Source organism: Eubalaena glacialis, chromosome 1 (genome assembly GCF_028564815.1).
Source record: "Eubalaena glacialis isolate mEubGla1 chromosome 1, mEubGla1.1.hap2.+ XY, whole genome shotgun sequence".
NCBI lineage: Eukaryota > Metazoa > Chordata > Mammalia > Artiodactyla > Balaenidae > Eubalaena > Eubalaena glacialis.
The window spans coordinates 215,733,911-215,752,305 of record NC_083716.1 but is presented as its reverse complement, the minus strand read 5'-3'; the positions used below and the strand labels follow the sequence as shown (position 1 = coordinate 215,752,305).

General features: G+C 34.3%; 1 protein-coding gene across 2 annotated transcripts in view; it reads left to right on the top strand.

Annotated features, from left to right (window-relative positions):
- ERBB4 (erb-b2 receptor tyrosine kinase 4) overlaps positions 1–18,395 on the top strand; it is a 1,117,451-nt gene that overhangs the window by 335,499 nt on the left and 763,557 nt on the right. The gene's annotated exons all lie outside the window — the stretch shown is intronic.

Genomic DNA, 18,395 nt, shown 5'->3' with positions numbered 1-18,395 from the left:
GGAATTGCTTTTTTAGGAGCTATTATCATAATTGTTTGTTTATTTAATTTACTAACAAATATTTATCTAAAGCCTAACTGTTCCAGGCACTGGATATGGATACTGTGGATGTGGATCCTGTGAACAAAGAGTTAAAAAAGCTGTCCTTACTTTCACAATTTGTATACCATATAATATTCTTTACAGATATTAAGAGATAGATAACCAGTTTTTGGAGGAAGTAGAGGTAATAGATCAAGCATTGGTTCGGTATAATTAAATGATGATGCTGGAGGAGGGTCACAGACTGCTGAAGAATAGTAGCCATAAAAGTCTCTCCTATAGAAGAGGAAAACTAAGGAATTAATGAATTTTATGATAAAACTTAATAATAAGATTTTTCAAATTAATTATTATTTTTACAGGAATATTTTTAACAGGTTCTTTTTGTGTTGTGACAGCTATAGATTGTTTTTACCTCTTTGTTTAACAAATATTCGTGGAAGCTGGGAAAGCACCTTTAAATGTGAATGTTAAGTGATAGAGTATGTGTGTCTGTGTGTCTGTCATAAATGAAGCTATTGGAGGAAAGAATTTGCATTTTTCTGAAGCTCATTGAGAGGTCTGTATCTGGAAACCTGACTGTAGCCACATTAAGTGACTAATTTCTTCTTTCTCTCTCTCTCTCTCTCTGGGTAAATTTTCACCAAACATATCCTTATTACAAAAGGAATGCCTTGCATATTAACTGAAGTTATATATTCATTTAATGCTTAGTAATTTCCTGAGTCTCAGGAGCATATACTCTTTTGTATTGATTCCAGCAGCTGACATCTGAATTGCTGTTAGAGATCTATGGCCCCTGACCCCATCAACTCCAAGCAGTTTTTATGCTCAGTTGTATATATTTGCAAACTAGAGATTGCCACTCAAATATGGCTCCTGTTTCCTGATCCATGGTTCAATCAGAGCATGAGATACAATTGTTTCTTCAGTTATTAACAAGCAGAGAGGTAGTGTTGAAGTCTACTATAAACTGGTTCAGATAACAGAAAGTCTGGAATTGAATCATTAATATTTTTCAAAAGAAATATATGGAATACTTTTTAGTATCACATCCTTTGCTAGAAACCAGAGACACAAAATTGGCAAAAATAAATAGGATTTTTGTCTTCATGTAGCTTACAGCATAGTAGGGGGATTGAGATATTAACTGATCAAAACCACAAATAACAATAGGATACGTGTAGAGGTACATAGAATATATAATTGGGGGATCTAACCTGATAAAGGAGGTCAGGAAGACTTCTCCCCAAAAGTTACTATTTGACTAAAAACTGAAGAATAAGAAAACATTAATTGGATTTGATGGGGAGGCATGCACCTTCCAGACAGAGGGAAAAATACTTGCAAAGACCTTTTAGCAAAAGGAGTTGATCATCGTCAGCACATTCTTTGTTGTCATCTCCAACAAGATGAGAGCTAGAGATATACTAGGGTACTCAGATGGCACCTAGTATGTATTATTTCAGGAGCAAAGGGTCTAGGAAACAGTATGTCTCTATTCATTATCTTCTGTTAAAATGTCTCTAAATTAACTCTTAGGCTAGGAAACAAAGGCAAATCTCTGGTTTTATAACTAGGGCAAAGCAATGCTGTTATTCGGAATGGTGAATAAAAAGTTTTTTGTGTGTGTATGTCTGTATCCACTAGATAGTGTGTTTATGTGTTTGGATTTAATTGAGGTCTTTCAGTTTCCTGTGACATTGAAGAATTTGTAGCAAATATGAAAAATAGTAGGTGAAAGGGACTCAATGTGTGTGTGTGTATGTATATATATATACATACACACACACACACACACACTCAAGAATACTGATCCAGCTATAAAAGGAGAAAAATATTTTGCTGCAGTTCTCATTGCCTAAGGACTTTACATTGTGATGACTACATTCTGTTTTAATAAGCAAGATTCTTGATCTTTGAAAGGCTACAAAAGTGATTATCCAAAATTAAAACTATTTTCTTCATCCTTAAGGTACTGCAATAGTTGAAATAGGTTTTCTACTTCTTTCACCATGGAAGGTTCTTTTACTTCTGGCAATGCTGATGAAAAATTCTCATTTTGTTTTTTTGTCAAGTTGATAAAAAAATATATATTTTATTCCTGAATTAAATATTGTATAAAAATGAAAACCTATTTTTTAAGTTATAAAACTGTCACTTTATAATAAAAGGCTGTTTTCATTGACAAAACTGGAGAGTTTGTACAGACTTCTATTTTGTTCCTAAGGGTGTGTCATATGGTTAGTTTGGCTACATACAAAATTCATACCACTCTTTAGAAGGTAAAGGAGTGAAGGATGCATAATTTCAGGGATGAATGATCAGAACAAGGGAGATATATGATATAGTTGCCCATTGGGTCTTTATAGCTTCTAGGGAGGGTCAGTAAGCGGTAGAAGAATGCTGCAGGCGAGACTAGTATAAATAATTAAATTCTTACTCTTTCCTTCAAACATAGCTATTCTGAATCTAACCAACACAAATGGAAAAAAATGTGATAAAAAAGTGGACTCTTTGGAATCACAACATATCTTGTCAATCTCAAACTGAGGGAATTGCTAAAGACATAATCTTTAATTTATTGAAGAATATCTATTGAGAGATTCTGAAGAATGTTATATTTTAGATCTTTTTGACATGCTTATTTAGCTTTTTAAAAGTGTTATGTATATGTGTGTGTATCAGAATTACAATATAAAGGTGACTGTGTCACCTTTTTACTGACTGCTATGAAAAAGCTTCATGAAAACCCTACCCTACCATTTGTAGTTTATATGTATATACTTTTTGGAAGTATAATAATGTAAGAGGACAAAATAAGAAATGGTCTTAGCTTCATCACTGACCAGCTGTTTAAGGTCATAAATGTTTTGAGTCTGATTCTTCTTGTTTTTAACATTAAGGGGTTGGACTATATAATTTCTAAACCCTGACCCTTCATGATTTTGTGATTCTAAAAGTCTCCCTTCCTTAATGTCAGAAAATAGTACTATTTTATAATATTTTTGATATCACATAAAGGAGTGGATTTTAGTAGGAATCATACTGTGTGTTTCCTGTACTCCACAGGGAGTGCATGTGTTTGTTTTAGATGATTACATTTGAGTGGTTAAAAAAGTGGCATACAACATTGCAGAATGAAAGTTCTAGGAAATACGCTGAACTTAAAAGAAAGTGTTGAGATTTTAAAAATAGTGAACATGGCTATATTTCAGAATTTTGAATATCTCATTCTACATATTAAGTGTAAATTTGTGTGGATCTTTCATCGAGGCACATGAACCTAGATTACCAGCATATATACCACAATATTGACATATGCCAGCATGAGCCATTGGCATATGGTGGAAGAAAGCAGTCAACCTTTAGTGAGATATGAGTAGTACTGTAGCCGCTCTCTTGCCAATGTGGAATTCCATATTTAACTAAAATAGAATGGCAATATCTGGATTAATGATGAACACTGTTGAAGGCAATTAGCTGGTTGACTAGCTCCAGGTTCACACGTTATTAATTCTAGATGTTCTCTCACAGACTTAGATCTCATGAGAACATGGCCTGACTTTGCCCTCTGTTTTCTTATTGGCTTACCATCTTGGGGTCCTTATAAACAAGCAAACAAACAAATAGACAAAAGGATGAATGCTGTAGCCAGGATAATGTTTTACTGTTAGTAGAATAGAGTTAGTGTTTTGGGTGAAAAAAAATTCTCTTTCTCATATATTATGGAAGGATTAAATTGCCTGTAATTTTCTGGATAAGCCTCCCTATAGAAAAAATTTAATTTGTACTTCAGATGTTATTAGTTAAAGCCACACAACTGAAATGCTTACCAAATGAAACTCAAAGTAGGTCCCATATTTATGTGCAATTTAAAAAAGGTTTTATGCCAATATTTCTAATGCAGATCTCATCAGCAATGCATTTCTTTGAGATTGCAGCAAACAACTATTTCATTTCTGTTATGTTAATTTTGTTAATAATCATGTTGTGTGATGTCGTAGAGGCAAGCAGATAGTATTAGACATTCAGAAAATAGTTTTTAAAATTTTTCTTAGTTTATTTACAAATAGACATTAATCTTTTTTTGTGGTCATGATGCACACTGGCTCAAAATACTGTCTTCAGATGCAAGTGCAGCAGATGAAATCTGTGCTTTATTGAGCATTTATTATGTCCTAGGACCTAGGTGCTTTACACGTATTATTTCATCCCATCTTCACAAAAACTGTAGTAGTGTCATTTTATAGATTAAGATATGAAAGCTTAAGTATGTTAAGAAAATTATCCAACCTTAGCAACGTGGCAAGTGTCTTCAATTGAATCTGAACCTAGTTCTTTATGATTCTGAAGCTTATGTTTTAATGGCTCTGTTAAACTACCTCTAACAGTTCTTGATGTGTTCTGATGACAATGTGGTTGTCACTGTGAGGAAATAGGGTAGCTCCCTTCTTTTTCCTTTGCAAATTCATACTCAGATGTTTGTTGCCTGCTTAACCTCACCCTGACCACCCTGTGTAGACATGTTTTTACTATACTAACAAATTATTCCCATGTCTGCTTCAAATTAGATTGTCTGCCCTTTTAACTGAGGAAGGAGTTTTGTGTCTTATTTTTTCCTTTATATTTCTAATACAGGATGCCTAGCTCAATAAATATTTGCTGAATGAGTGAACACATTTAAACTGACTTTTAAAGGTTAGATAACATTTGAATTCGCAAAGATGTCAGGAGCTTTGATGAGTGGTGACGGAGAGATGTTGGAGATGTACATGTATTTTTGGATTTTGGCTCTGGTCAACTCCATAGAGGACTCCTTTATCTCTAGATACACTAAAATATAGAGCTTATCTTTTTTAGGCTGCTACAGAATAGAGCAAGTATCTATTGCCTTTCTTGCTGTCAGAATCAAGGGTCAATGAAAATTATACTCTATCATTCAAGCTAATAATAACATTATCCTTTAATTTTCCTTAAGCCATTGATTGCTAATTGTCTGATGCTGCCTTTCTCTTTAGTGTGCGCTCAGTGTGTTTTGGACCAACTGTTTTGATTTACAGTCTTAACACATACAAGTGAAAAATATAATATGACATGTTAAAACTAAAGCAGTTTAATTATTTGTGAATAATTTATTTTTTAAAAAATATGGAATGGATATAAGGTTATAAAAGTGTGAACTTTTGCTCTCTTGCATTCTGATTGGTTTCCTTGTGCAAAAAAACTGAAGGTCAGGAAGGATTGGTAGATAACTGAGAATTTTATAAATACTGTGGACCGTATCTGAATGAATCCAGGGAGTCATGTAGTATATGTAATTTGTTATGTTGCAGTGGGGAAAATGAGAACCATTATGGTATATACAGTTTACAAGAAGAATAGCAATAAAGAAAATTTTAACATCCTTATTTGAGTTCATATGCAACCTTTTTTTTTTTTTTTACCTTTTTACTTACAATTGATTACTTAATTCTGGATGAAGATACTAATTCTCCTGGTGGAATAGACCCTTCATAAAGTCTGAGATTCATAGTGGTAAAAACAGGTTAGATTAACTGATTTTTGAAACTAGTTTAATGAATGAATTACAAGATTGAAAACCAGTCTACTCTCTATATAGGACTGGCAATCCTACATAAAGAAATAACATGTAGCGTTCTAAAGAAAATTATCACATTATTAGTAAAAATAATTAAAATATTCTCATGATAAAATGAATAATTTAAACAGATTCACTATCTTCACATTTGATAAATACTGCATTTTTACATCTTTCACACACACACACACACACACACCCTCACAAATATATACAAATCGAAGGCAATAGGAAATAAACGTTCACTTTGTAGTCATTGGATCCTATCATGATAAGGATGAGTTGAAGGATTCATATCAATAAAAGAGGGAGGAAAAGATAGTACACATAAAGATTATCATAAAATAATCTTCTCATTGCTATATCTAACCAAGCTCTATATATGATACAACTATACCGGTCTTCCACAAATGAAGTGGGAACTTACAACACAAGTATTTTGCCCATAACACCAGGGCAAATCTTTTTTTATTAACTGAGTTGAACTTTAAAATTATGTTATGACCAAAAATCAATAAAGAGAAACTGATTTAAGTTCATCCAAGTGTGAAGGGGTTTATTACTAGTGCTATATCACTCTAATGATGTTCTCTTAAAAATTTGTTTTTGTGATATATTGCATCTATTATTGCTAAAAGGATAAAACTGCACAGCAACCTTGGACATTAATAAATCAATTTAAGAAAAGCAGGCATATAGCCAAAAGAAAAGTAAAAATTAGTACAGAGTTTATAAATACTAGGTAATTATAATATATGCAAACTATATCCATATCAAATTGCTAATGAGTATTTCTGTCATAGGATTTTCTTTAACATAATTTTGTCTTTGTTAGTGACTTCATAGCTTGAAGATAAGTAATATTTCTAAGACTGACTTTCCCTTTGAACCTTCAAGGTAGAATACTGCTATAAAAACATAAAAACTGTTTCGTGAACTGAATTTCTGAAATTATTACTTTTCATATTCTTATTTTTATTCCATACTATAATACAATATATATGACTTGTGTTAGAAATATTAAGAAATCATAACTCACTTTAAACAATATGATATCTAAAATGTGCACCATAAACACCATGAGTTTATATGATGAAAAATGGCAATTTTAGCCCTTGATAAAATAATTTCCTTACGCTTTTAATTCTACCACTTCTTGCTAATTATTTCAATGTATATATTTATTTATTGACTCTCTTCTAAGAGTATGTGGACTATGACACATAAATACGTGTTAAGTAATAGAATTTTTAAGGTAAACTTGATTATTTTATGTCACATACAGACAGAAAATTGCTCAAATGTTAAGTGTATATCTCTATGAATTTCTATAAATGAGGTACACTTTTTAATCACCTCCCAAATCGGGTAACAAAACATGCCAGCACCCTAAAAATCTCTCTGTGCTTTCACCCAATCACTATTCCTCTCTTCCCCAAAAGTAACCATAACCTGACTTTAACACCAAAGGTAAATTTTGCCTGATTGAACTTTATATGAATGGATTCATAAAGTATGTATTCTTTTGTTTCTGGATTCCCTCACTCAACAGTATGTTTTTGATAGAAGTAATTCAATAATATTCCTTGCTTTGTAGCGTCATTTCTATGAATATACAATAAATAATTTATCAATTCTACCATTGTTGAACATGAAGTGGTTCATGTTCAACATGGTGGCTGTTATAAATAGTAGAGCAGTGAACATTTGGTACATGCTTTTTGGTGCACACGTGGTGCATTTCTGTTGATACTATGTATCAGAGTAGAATTGAGCCACAGGTATGCATATTTTCAGCTTTATACAAATTTATACTTCTACCAGCAGTGTATGGGAATTTCAGTTGTTCTTGTTTTTACATTCTGGCTGACCCTTGATATCGCCAAGTTTTCCTTCCTTCTTTCCTTCCTTCCTTCCTTTCCTTGCTTTCTTCCTTTCCTTCCCTTGCTTTCTTCCTTTCCTTCCCTCCCACCCTCCTTCCTTCCTTCCTTCCTTCTTTCCTTCCTCCTTCCCTCCCTCTCTGTCCCTCTCTTTCTTTCATGTTTATTTAGTATTTACCATTCTTGTAGATGTGTCGTGATATCTCATTGTGATTTAAAAATGTATTTTCATAATTATTAATGAAATTTAGAACTTCCTATGTACTTATGGCTATTTGTATACTTTCTTTTATGAAATACAGTAAGATTCGTAAAAAGAGGAATAAATAGATAAAACTAAGACAGGTGAAAATAAAAATAGGAAAACTCAGTTCAAAGTCAGTGGTAAATTTATTATCTAGAAATTTGTTATCGGTGACTACACAAATTCAGATTCAGCTTCCTGGAAGCCAGAAAAAAAAGGAGAGGTGTATGATAAATTATTTACTTCATGGCTTTTCCTGGCATCAAGAACAATGAAAATTTTGTTCCATGGATTTTTATAAAGGTAATGCTATAAACAACATTCCTGAAAGAAATATGACAGCAAATTCAATTAACGAATGCTCTTAGTATCCCTTTATTCAAATGCAGGACATTATTTGCATTAGGAGTCTGGTGTATATAGTTGAGTAGATCTCTATACAGTCATAGAGATATGAGCATGTGAACATATGTTATATGTTTCTACAGAAACATAAAGACTGTGTTTCTAAATATCATCTTATTACTGTAAATATCAATCAGCAATCTTATAATGATGTCCATAAAGTACAGTGACTATTCAAGATAATTTAGTCAGTGTTTCTATATTCTAAAATTTTGCTGTCTGATACAGTAGCCATTAGCCATATGTAATTATTTGTTTCAGTTACTTAAAATTAAATAAATTAAAAAATTTAGTTTCTTAGTTACAGTAGACATAGTTCAAGAACTCAATAGTTACAGGTGGATTTTGGTTACTATATGGGGCACCATATATATAAAACATTTTCATTATCACAGAAAGATCTATTGACAAAACTATTCTAAAGCCTTAAAAATATTGTTAACCATAACTTACAAAAATTATCTGTTAATTGGAATATTTGATTTATAACCTATTATCTGTTGGTACTAGTTAAAATTTATCATGTATCTAGTTGTAAGGGTTAAGAATGAAAAGGCCAGTGTGACTGAAAAATTGTACTTAGATCAGAACACCTCAGTACTAGCCATAGCTCACTCTTTACATCGGCTCTTTGATTTGAAGAAAATCCACAGTATCAATCAACTTTCGTATTACTTTTTGTATAACAAATAGGTTAACCTACAAACTCCAAAAGAAATCTGAGTTCTCTGAATTTTTTTATCATAACCGCACACCTAAGATATGACAGCATAAAGATGATTTAAGGAAATTCTGATGCATTCAAAAGAACAAAACTATGAGTTTAAAGATAAGAGTCAATCAACTCTTAGAGATGACACAGCAGAGCTTCTAGGAAGAAAGAGGCTTTCTTCTTCAAATTAAAGCAACACTGTTGAAATATTATCAGATATTTCTTTTAGATGTTACATGTTTATCCATTTAAAAATGCCTAATGGAGATATTGAGAGCATAAAAGAGTTTATTTATACATAACTCTGTGCTTTAAACTGAGGAGGACCTCAGCTCTGCATATTTCAACAAAAATATTTTCTCTCCAGATTCAACTATGTTCATTTTAAAGACATTACTTCTGAGATTAAAAATGATGAGAACATCATTTTTGGTTTATCTCAGATATTAATTGAACAAAGCCTCTATATGATTTAAATTTTTATTTTACTGATTTACTGACAATATTGCACCAACTAATATGAAAACAAAAGCCTTGACTAATGAATTTAGATTACTCCATAATGTTCAGATTTTTTAAGTCTTAAAAAAAATTCAGTGTTACTGAGATTTAACTGACATATAAAATCATAAAATATTTAAAGTATACATCATGATGATTTGATATATGTATACATTGTGAAAAAATTTCTCCCATCTAGTTAATTAACACATCCATCACTTTACGTATTTATTGTGTGTGTGTGTGTGTGCAAAAACATTAAAGTTCTACTCTCTTATTGATTTTGTTACACAATGTCATCTTATCACCTCTACTCACCATGTTTTACACTAGAACCTCTGACCTTATTCATCTTACTGCTGATAGTTGGGACCCTTTTACCAACCTGTTTCTCCCAACTCCCAGTCCCTGGCCAAATACTTTTATATTTTTGCTTCTAAGCTTTTGACGTTTTAAAATTCCACACATAATTAATATCATGCAGTACTTGATTTTCTCTGTCTGATTTCACTTAGCATAGAACTCTCAAGGTCCATATGTGTTGTCACAAATCGGGATTTCTTTCTTGTGGCTGAATAATATATCATTTTGAATATATACCATATCTTCTTTTTTTTTAAATAACATCTTTATTGGAGTATAATTGCTTTACAATGGTGTGTTAGTTTCTGCTATATAACAAAGTGAATCAGCTATACGTATACATATATCCCCATATCTCCTCCCTCTTGCGTCTCCCTCCAACCCTCCCTATCCCACTCCTCTAGGTGGTCACAAAGAACCGAGCTGATCTCCCTGTGCTATGCGGCTGCTTCCCAATAGCTATTTTACATTTGGTAGTGTATATATGTCCATGCCACTCTCTCACTTCGTCCCAGCTTACCCTTCCCCCTTCCCGTGTCCTCAAGTCCATTCTCTATGTCTGCGTCTTTATTCCTGTCCTGCCCCTAGGTTCTTCAGAACCTTTTTTTTTTTTTTTTCTTAGATTCCATATATATGTGTTAGCATACAGTATTTGTTTTTCTCTTTCTGATTTACTTCACTCTGTATGACAGGCTCTAGGTCCATCCACCTCACTACAAATAACTCAATCTCGTTTCTTTTTTAGGCTGAGTAACATTCCATTCTATATATGTGCCACATCTTCTTTATCCATTCATCTGTCGATGGACACTTAGGTTGTTTGCATGTCCTGGCTATTGTAAATAGAGCTGCAATGAACATTGTGGTACATGACTCTTTTTGAATTATGGTTTTCTCAGTGTATATGCCCTGTAGTGGGATTGCTGGGTCGTATGATAGTTCTATTTTTAGTTTTTTAAGGAACCTCCGTACTGTTCTCCATAGTGACTGTATCAATTTACATTCCCACCAACAGTGCAAGAGGGTTCTCTTTTCTCCACACCCTCTCCAGCATTTATTGTTTGTAGATTTTTTGATGATGGCCATTCTGACTGGTGTGAGGTGATACCTCATTGTAGTTTTGATTTGCATTTCTCTAATGAATAGTGATGTTGAGCATCCTTTCAGGTTTTGTTGGCAATCTGTATATCTTCTTTGGAGAAATGTCTATTTAGGTCTTCTGGCCATTTTTGGATTGGCTTGTTTATTTTTTTGATATTGAGCAGCATGAGCTGCTTGTAAATTTTGGAGATTAATCCTTTGTCAGTTGCTTCATTTGCAGAATATTTTCTCCCATTCTGAGGGTTGTCTTTTTGTCTTCTTTATGGTTTCCTTTGCTGTGCAAAAGCTTTTAAGTTTCATTAGGTTCCATTTGTTTATTTTTGTTTTTATTTCCATTTTTCTAGGGGTTAGGTCAAAAAGGATCTTGCTGTGATCTATGTCATAAAGTGTTCTGCCTATGTTTTCCTCTAAGAGTTTTATAGTTTCTGGTCTTACATTTAGGTCTTTAAGACATTTTGAGTTTATTTTTGTGTATGGTGTTAGGTAGTGTTCTAATTTCATTCTTTTACATGTAGCTGTCCAGTTTTCCCAGCACCACTTATTGAAGAGGCTGTCTTTTCTCCATTGTATATTCTTGCCTCCTTTAACAAAACTAAGGTGACCATATGTGCGTGGGTTTATCTCTGGGCTTTCTATCCTGTTCCATTGATCTATATTTCTGTTTTTGTGCCAGTACCATACTGTCTTGATTACTGTAGCTTTGTAGTATAGTCTGAAGTCCGGGAGCCTGATTCCTCCAGCTCCTTTTTTTTTTTCTCAAGATTGCTTTGGCTATTCGGGGTCTTTGTGTTTCCATACAAATTGTGAAATTTTTAGTTCTAGTTCTGTGAAAAGTGCCATTGATAGTTTGATAGGGATTGCATTGAATCTGTAGATTGCTTTGGGTAGTATGGTCATTTTCACAATGTTGATTCTTCCAATCCAAGAACATGGTATATCTCTCCATTTGTTTGTATCATCTTTAATGTCTTTACTCAGTGTCTTATAGTTTTCTGCATACAGGTCTTTTGTCTCCTTATGTAGGTTTATTCCTAGGTATTTTATTCTTTTTGTTGCAATGGTAAATGGCAGTGTTTCCTTAATTTCTCTTTCAGATTTTTCATCATTAGTGTATAGGAATGCAAGAGATTTCTGTGAATTATTTTTGTACCCTGCTACTTTACCAAATTCATTGATTAGCTCTAGTAGTTTTCTGGTAGCATCTTTAGGATTCTCTATGTATAGTATCATGTCATCTGCAAACAGTGACTGCTTTACTTCTTCTTTTCTGATTTGGATTCCTTTTATTTATTTTTCTTCTCTGATGACTGTGGCTAAAACTTCCAAAGCTATGTTGAATAATAGTGGTGAGAGTGGGCAACCTTGTCTTGCTCCTGATCTTGGAGGAAATGGTTTCAGGTTTTCACCATTGAGAATGATGTTGGCTGTGGGTTTGTCATATATGGCCTTTATTATGTTGAGGTAAGTTCCCTCTATGCCTACATTCTGGAGGGTTTTTATCATAAATCGGTGTTGAATTTCGTCAAAAGCTTTTTCTGCATCTATCAAGATGATTATATGGTTTTTCTCCTTCAATTTCTTAATATGGTTTATCACATTGATAGATTTGCATATATTGAAGAATCCTTGCATTCCTGGGATAAACCCCAGTTGATCATGGTGTATGATCCTTTTAATGTGCTGTTGGATTCGGCTTGCTAGTATTCTGTTGAGGATTTTTGCATCTATGTTCATCATTTTTGCATCTATGTTCATACTGGCCTGTAGTTTTCTTTCTTTGTGACATCTTTGTCTGGTTTTCGTGTCAGGGTAATGGTGGCCTCATAGAATGAGTTTGGGAGTATTCTGCCCTCTGCTATATTATGGAAGAGTTTGAGAAGGATAGGTGTTAGCTCTTCTCTAAATGTTTGATAGAATTCACCTGTGAAGCCATCTGGTCCTGGGCTTTTATCTCTTGGAAGATTTTTAATCACAGTCTCAATTTCAGTGCTCGTGATTGGTCTGTTCATATTTTCTATTTCTTCCTGGTTCAGTCTCGGAAGGTTGTGCTTTTCTAAGAATTTGTCCATTTCTTCCAGGTTGTCCATTTTATTGGCATAGAGTTGCTTGTAGTAATCTCTCATGATCGTTTGTATTTCTGCAGTGTCAGTTGTTACTTCTCCTTTTTCATTTCTAATTCTATTGATTTGAGTCTTCTCCCTTTTTTTCTTGATGAGTCTTGCTAATGGTTTATCAATTTTGTTTATCTTCTCAAAGAACCAGCTTTTAGTTTTATTGATCTTTGCTCTCGTTTCCTTCATTTCTTTTTCATTTATTTCTGATCTGATCTTTATGATTTCTTTCCTTCTGCTAACTTTGGCTTTTTCTGTTCTTCTTTCTTTAATTGCTTTAGGCGTAAGGTAAGGTTGTTTATTTGTGATGTTTCTTGTTTCTTGAGGTAGGATTGTATTGCTATAAAATTCCCTCTTAGAATTGCTTTTGCTGCATCCCATAGGTTTTGGGTCATCATGTTTTCATTGTCATTTGTTTCCAGGTGTTTTTTGATTTCCTCTTTGTTTTCTTCAGTGATCTCTTGGTTATTTAGTAGTGTATTGTTTAGCCTCCATATGTTTGTATTTCTTACAGATTTTTTCCTGTAATTGATATCTAATCTCATAGCATTGTCATCAGAAAAGATACTTGATATGATTTCAATTTTCTTAAATTTACCAAGGCTTGATTTGTGACCCAAGATATGGTCTATCCTGGAGAATGTTCCATGAGCACTTGAGAAGAAAGTGTATTTTGTTGTTTTTGGATGGAATGTCCTATAAATATCAAGTCCATCTTGTTCAATGTGTCATTTAAAGCTTCTGTTTCCTTATTTATTTTCATTTTGGATGATCTGTCCATTGGGGAAAGTGGAGTGTTAAAGTTCCCTACTATGACTGTGTTACTGTTGATTTCCCCTTTTATGGCTGTTAGAATTTGCCTTATGTATTGAGGTGCTCCTATGCGGAGTGCATAAATATTTACAATTGTATATCTTTCTTGGATTGATCCCTTGATCATTAGGTAGTGTCCTTCTTTGTGTCTTGTAATAGTCTTTATTTTAAAGTCTATTTTGTCTGATATGAGAATTCTTACTCCAGCTTTCTTTTGATTTCCATTTGCATGGAATATCTTTTTGCATCCCCTTACTTTCAGTCTGTATGTGTCCCTAGGTCTGAAGTGGGTCTCTTGTAGACAGCATATATATGGGTCTCTTTTTTGTATGCATTCAGCCAGTCTATGTCTTTTGGTTGGAGCATTTAATCCATTTACATATAAGGTAGTTATCAATATGTATGCCCCTATTACCATTTTCTTAATTGTTTTGGGTTTTTTATTGTAAGTCTTTTCCTTCTCTTGTGTTTCCTGCCTAGAGAAGTTCCTTTAGCATTTGTTGTAGAGCTGGTTTGGTGGTGCTGAATTCTCTTAGCTTTTACTTGTCTGTAAAGGTTTTAATTTCTCCATCGAATCTGAATGAGATCCTTGCTGAGTAGAGTAATCTTGCTTGTAGGTTTTTTCCTTTCATCACTTTAAATATGTCCTGCCACTCCCTTCTGGCTTGCAGAGTTTCTGCTGAAAGATCAGCTGTTAACCTTATGGGGATTCCATTGTATGTTATTTGTTGGTTTTCCCTTGCTGCTTTCAATATTTTTTCTTTGTATTTAATTGTTGTTAGTTTGATTAATATGTCTCTTGGCGTGTTTCTCCTTGGATTTATCCTGTATGGGACTCTCTGCGCTTCCTGGACTTGACTATTTCCTTTCCCATATTAGGGAAGTTTTCAACTATAATCTCTTCATATATTTTCTCAGTCCCTTTCTTTTTCTCTTCTTCTTCTGGGACCCCTATAATTCGAATGTTGGTGTATTTAATGTTGTCCCAGAGGTCTCTGAGACTGTCCTCAATTCTTTTTATTCTTTTTTCTTTATTCTGCTCTGCGGTAGTTATTTCCACTCTTTTATCTTCCAGGTCACTTATCCGTTCTTCTTCCTTAGTTATTCTGCTATTGATTCCTTCCTGATAATTTTTAATTTCCTTTATTGTGTTGTTCATCATTGTTTGTTTGCTTTTTTGTTCTCCTGGGTCCTTCTTAAACGTTTCTTGTATTTTCTCCATTCTATATCCAAGATTTTGGATCATCTTTACTATCATTACCCTGAATTCTTTTTCAGGTAGACTGCCTATTTCCTCTTATTTGTTTGATCTCGTGGGTTTTTACCTTGCTCCTTCATCTGCTGTGTGTTTCTCTGTCTTCTCATTTTGCTTAACTTACTATGTGTGAGGTCTCCTTTTTGCAGGCTGCAGGTTCGTAGTTCCCGTTGTTTTTGGTGTCTGTCCCCAGTGGCTAAGGTTGGTTCAGTGGGTTGTTTAGGCTTCCTGGTGGAGGGGACTGGTGCCTGTATTCTGTTGGATGAGGCTGGATCTTGTCTTTCTGGTTGGCAGGACCGCATCTGCTGGTGTATTTTGGGGTGTCTGTGCCCTTATTATGATTTTAAGTAGCCTCTCTGCTACTGGGTGGGGTTGTGTTCCTGTCTTGCTAGTCATTTGGCATACGGTGTCCAGCACTGGAGCTTGCTGGTTGTTGAGTGGAGCCGGGTCTTAGCATTGAGATGGAGATCTCTGGGAGAGCTTTCGCCATTTGATATTACGTGGAACTGGGAGGTGTCTGGTGGACCAATGTCCTGAACTCAGCTCTCCCACCTCAGGGGCACAGGCCTGACACCTGGCCAGAGCACCAAGACCTTGTCAGCCCCACGGCCACCCTGATCAGAAGAGAAACTATAAGCTTCATTCAGAGTTTTTGGGTAGGAAGCTCCGTAGGTCTTAGCAACCGTGTCATGCGATTTCTGTTTCCTTATTAAGTCACCTTTTCACTTAAAGGAAGCACTTTACAACTTCTTTTTGGCATATTCGAATTACCAGAATCAATATTCTAGCGTTTTGGCGCTGTTATTAAGTAAATGAGGGTCATTTGAACACAAGCGCTGTGATACTGCGACAACCAATCTGATAACCAAGATGGCTGCTCACTCTACCTATCTTCTTTATCTATTCACCCATTTATGGACACATAGGTGGCTTCCATATCTTGGCAATTGTGAATAATACTGCAGTGAATATGGGAGTGCAGATAATTTGTTTTCATTTCCTTACGATATATAGCCAGAAGTGGAATTGCTGGATCCTATGGTAGTTCTATTTTTAATATTTTGAAGAATCTCCATATTATTTTCCAGACAGGCTGAAACAATTTACATTCTTACCAACAGTGTACAAGGGTTCCCTTTTCTCATCTTCACCAACACGTGTTACAGGTTTCAGTGAGGTGATATCTCATTGTGGTTTTGATTTGTGTTTTCCTGGTGATTAGTGATATTGGGCACCTTTTCATGTACCTGTTGGCCATTCATATGTCTTTTTTGGAAAAAAAAATGCCTATTCAGATCATTTGCCCATTTTTTAATTGGATTGTCTGTTTTTCTATTTAAGTGCATTAATTCTTTATATATTTTGGATATTAACCCCTTATCACTTACATGTTTGCTGATATTTTCCTCCCATTCAGTAGTGTTTTTATTTTGTTGTTTGTTTTCTTTGCTCTGCAGAAGTTGTTTAGTTTGATGTAGTCTTACTTGTTTATTTTTGTTGTCTTTGCTTTTGGTGTCAACTCAAAAACTCATTGCTAAGACTAATGTCAAGGAACTTACCCTCTATGCTTTCTTCTAGGAGTTTTATGGTTTGAGGTCTTACATTCAAATCTTTAATCCATTTTGAGTTGATTTTTGTGTGTGGTGTAAGATAGGGGTCTAGTTTCATTCTTTTGCATGTGGCTTTTCAGTTTTCCCAATACCATTTATTGAAGAGCTTATCTTTTCCCCATTTTATATTCTTGGCTCCTTTGTCATAAATTTATTGACAGTTTATGTGTGGGCTTATTTCTGGATTCTTTAGTCTATTACATTGATCTGTGTACCTGTTTTTATACCAATACCATATTACTTTGATTACGATAGCTTTGTAGTGTAGTTTGAAATTAGGGAGTATGATGCCTCTAGCTTTGTTCTTCTTTCTCAAGATTGCGTTTGCTATTTGGGGTCTTTTGTGGTTCCATACAAATTTTAGAATTGTTTGTTCTATTTCTGTGAAAAATGCCATTGGAATTTTGATTGGGATTGTTATCCTCATCTATGTTTGAATCTGTAGATTGTTTTGGGTAGTGTGGACGTTTTAACAATATTAATTATTCTAATCCATGAGCGTGGAACATCTTTACATTAATTTGAGTCTTTTTCGATTTCTTCATCAATGTCTTACAGTTTTCAGTAAACAGGTTTTTCACCACCTTGGTTAAATTTATTCCTAGGTATTTTATTCTTTTTGCTGCAATTATAAATGGGATGGTTTTCTTTTTCTTTTTTTTTTTTAATATTTATTTATTTATTTTATGTATTTATTTTTATTTTTGGCTGCATCGGGTCTTCGTTGCAGCATGCAGGGTGGGATGTTTTAGTTGCAGCACGCAGGTTCTTCACTGCAGCGCGTGGACTTCTCTCTAGTTGTGGTGCGTGGGTTTTCTTCCCTAGTTGTGGCACGTGGGCTCTGTAGTTGTGGTGTGTGGGCTCTGTAGTTTGTGGCACTCGGGCTCACTAGTTGTGGCACGTGGGCTTAGTTGCCCTGCGACATGTGGGATCTTAGTTCCCCGACCAGGGATCAAACCCACGTCCCCTGCATTGGAAGGCGGATTCTTTACCACTGGACCACCAGGGAAGTCCCGGGATTGTTTTCTTAATTTCTCTTTCTGATAATTTATTATTGGTGTATAGAAATACAACTGATTTTTATATATTGATCTTGTCTCCTGCAACTTTACTGAATTTGTTGATTAGTTCTACTTTTTTGTGTGTGTGTGTGTGGAGTCTTTAGTGTTTTCTCTACATGCAGTATTATGTCATCTGCAAATAGAGACAGTTTTAGTTCTTCCTTTCCAATTTAGATTTCTTTTGTTTCTTTGTGTTGCCTAATTGCTCCAGCTCATAATTCCAGTACTATGTTGAATAAAAGTGGCAAGAGTGTACATCCTTTCTTTTTCCTTATCTTGGAGGAAAAGCTTCCAGCTTTTCACCATTGAAAATGATATTAACTGCAGGCTTGTCATATGGCTTTTATTATGTTGAAGTATTTCATCTATACCCAGCTTGGTATAGAGAGGTATGTTCTACACTTTTTTTTTCTGACAGTACAGAAATGTTTAAGAAGAATAGAAAGATCTGCTTAGAGCCAAGACTCAAAACCAACCCTTTGTCACATACCAAATACAGAAAATAATTTTCTATAAAGTTAACATTTTTAGTAAGAAGTAGTAGAAGTAACATTGAAGTTCCTGAGACTAGCCCGGTGAATGATTAATGTGCTCCTCTTGACCAGCCAGGTCTGGAATAACCTCCTGTGTTCTCTTCTCACAGAAAGGTGTCACAGCTACCTCCTTTTATAGAGCCTACATAGGTGGGAAGTGTC